This window comes from Rhinopithecus bieti, unplaced genomic scaffold (genome assembly GCF_001698545.2).
Source record: "Rhinopithecus bieti isolate Rb0 unplaced genomic scaffold, ASM169854v2 scaffold_12070, whole genome shotgun sequence".
Lineage (NCBI taxonomy): Eukaryota > Metazoa > Chordata > Mammalia > Primates > Cercopithecidae > Rhinopithecus > Rhinopithecus bieti.
Genome location: NW_016807449.1, coordinates 2,393,673 through 2,397,178, shown reverse-complemented (window position 1 = coordinate 2,397,178; position 3,506 = coordinate 2,393,673).

Here is a 3,506-nt window from a genome sequence, read left to right as displayed (position 1 = left end):
AAAAAAAAAAAGGGCAGAATGTTGATAATTGCTAAAGCTACGTGTTAGGTATATATGGGTTCATTATGTTTACTTTATATATGTTTGAAATTTTAAAAATACTGTATAAAGATATTTTTAAGTAACTGACACTAAATACTCCAAATAAAAGGCACATATTTTCTGATCTACAACTACATCAACAACATGGTTGAATCTTATATGACGTTTAACAAAAGAACCAGAAACAAAAAAGTTTTTGTATGGTTTTATTTATTCTGAATAAGAAAACAAATAAAGCTTATCTATGTCATTAGAAATTGGGGTAGGCCAGGCACAGTGGCTCACGTATGTAATCCCAGCACTTTGGGAGGCTAAGGTGAGTGGATCACCTGAGGTCAGGAGTTCGAGACCAGCCTGGCCAACATGGTGAAACCCCATCTCTACTAAAAATACAAAAATTAGCCAGACACAGTAGCATGTGCCTGTAATCCTAGCTACTCGGGAGGCTGAGACACGAGAATTGCTTGAACCCGGGAGGCGGTGGTTAGAGCGAGACGAGATTGTGCTGCTGCACGCCAGCCTGGGCCACAGAAGGAGACTCTGTCTCAAAACAAAAAAAGAAAAAGAAAAGAAACTAGGGTAAAAGTTACCCTTAGGAGAGTAGGGACTGGAAGGAGCCATGAGGAAGAGTCTCGGAGGCAGGCAGTATGTTGTATATTGATCTGGGTTTAGATAACACAGATGGGTTCAATATCTGAAAATTCATAAAGCTTATCACTTATGATCTGTGGACTGTTCTATATAGATATTACACTTCACTGAGAGTTTTGGTAAAGTCAAAAATCAGCAGTCAGCATAAAAACAAAACCCAACTATATGCTGTTACAAGAGACTGTAAGCACACAAAAAGGTGGAAAGTTACAGGATGAAAAAGATACACTATATAAACACTAACCAAAGAAAGCTGGAGTAATCTCTACATCAAAGTAGCCATTAAGGCAAAAAGCATTGCTAGAAGTAAAAAACAACATTTCAAGGTAATAAAGGGGGTCAAGTCATCAGAAGGATACAACCGTTCTAAATCTGTATGCATTTAATAATATAGCTTCAACATATATAAAGCAAAAATGATAGAACTGAAAGGAGAAATGGAAAAATCCACAGTCATTCAGTACAAGAAGCAAACAGTAAAGATATTAAAGATTTGAATAGCATGATTGACAAACTTGACCTGACATAGCTGAACTGCAGGATATGCACTCTGTTCTTTTGTTTGTTTGTCTGTTTGTTTGAGACAGAGTTTCACTCTTGTTGCCCATGCTAGAGTCTAATGGTACAATAACGGCTCATAGCAACCTCTGCCTCCCAGGTTCAAGCAATTCTCCTGCCTCAGCCTCCCGAGTAACTGGGAAGACAGGCGTGTACCACCATACCTGGCTAATTTTTTTTTTTATTTGTAGTAGAGATGAGGTTTCACCATGTTGGTCAGGCTGGTCTCGAACTCCTGACCTCAGGTGATCCACCTGCCTCAGCCTCCCAAAGTGCTGGGACTACAGGCATGAGCCACCATGCCTGGCCTTTTTTTTTTTTTTTTTTTCTTTTTTTTGAGATGGAGTCTCACTCTGTCTTGCCCAGGCTATAGTGCAGTAGCACGATCTCAGTTCACTGCAGCCTCCATCTCCCGGGTTCAAGCAATTCTCCTGCCTCAGCCTCCTGAGTAGCTGGGATTACAGGCACATGCCACCACATCTGGCTAATTTTGTATTTTTAGTAGAGAAAGGGTTTCGCCATGTTGGCCAGGCTGGGTTTGAACTCCTGACTTCAGGTGATCCACCCAACTTGGTCTCCCAAAGTGCTGGGATTACAGGTATGAGCCATCGTGCCCGGCCACTCTTTTCAAATATACATGAAGCATTTGCTAAAATAGACCAAATCCTGGACTATAAAGCAAATCTCAACAAACGTCAAAGAAGTGAAATCATATAGAGTATGTTTGCATATTCTCTGACCACAGTGAATTAAATAGGAAGCAATAATAAAAAGATAGCACTAGGCCAGACGCAGTGGCTCACGCCTGTAATCTCAGCACTCTGGGAGGCTGAGGCGGATGAATCACGAGGTCAAGAGATCAAGACCATCCTGGCCAACATGGTGAAACCCTGTCTCTCCTGAAAATACAAAAAAAAAGCTGACCGTGGTGGTGTGTGCCTGTAGTCCCAGCTACTCAGGAGGCTGAGGCAGGAGAATCGCTTGAATCCAGGAGGTGGAGGTTGGAGTGAGCCAAGATCGTGCCACTGCACTCCAACCTGGCAACAGAGCAAGACTCCATCTCAAAAATAAATAAATAAATTAACAAATAAATAACAAAAATATAGCAGGGAAGTCATAAAATATTTGGAAAGTAAGCAATATATCTCTAAAATTATCACTCAGGTCAAATTAGAAAATATTTTGAATTGATAATAATGGAAACGTGGCCAGGCATGGTGGCTCATGCCAATCATCCCAGCACTCTGGGAGGTAGAGGCAGGCAGATCACTTGAGGTCAGGAGATCAAGACCAGCCTAGCCAACATGGAGAAACCCCCATCTCTACAAAAGATACAAAAATTAGCTGGGTGTGGTGGTGCATGCCTGTAATCCCAGCTACTTAGGAGGCTGAGGCAGGAGAATCGTTTGAACCCAGGAGGCAGACATTGCAGTCAGCCAAGATCGTGCCATTGCACTCCAGTCTGGGTGACAGATCCAGACTCTGTCTCAAAAAATAATAACAGAAATGTGACATAACGAATGTGTCAAGTGTAGCTACAGAAGTTTTTAGAAGGCAAACGGTGGCTCTCAATGCATGTATTAGAAGAGATTATTAAAAATCAAATGACCTGGCTGGGCACAGTGGCTCACGCCTCTAATCCCAGCACTTTAGGAGGCCAAGGCAGGTGGCTCACCTGAGGTCAGGAGTTCAAGACCAGTCTGGCCAACATGGTGAAACCCCGACTCTACTAAAAATACAAAAAATTAGCCAGGCATGGCGGGGCACACCTGCAATCCCAGCTACTCAGTAGGTTGAGGCAGGAGAATCGCTTGAACTCGGGAGACAGAGGTTGCAGTGAGCCAAGACGGCACCACTGCACTCCAGACTGAGTGACAGAGTGAAACTCGAGTCTCAAAAAAAAAAAAAATCAATGACCTAATGACCTAAAAATATCAGTGACCTAAGCATTCACCTCAAGAAGTTGGGGGGGAAAAGCTGGAAAAAGAACAGCAGATCAGGAGCTTGAGGGCACATGGCTGAAGTCCTACCTACTCAGGAGGCTGAGGTGGCAAGATTACTTGAGCCCAGAAGGTGGAGGCCGCAGTGAGCTAGGGTCACATTACTGCATTCTAGCCTGCGTGAAACCCTGTCTCAAAAAGAGAGGAGGGGGGAGGGAAGGAGGGGGAGGGGAAAGGAAGGGAGTGGGGGAATGGGAGGGGAGGAGAGGAGGAGAGGGCGGAAGGTAGGGGAAGGTACAGGGGAGAGGCGAGGAG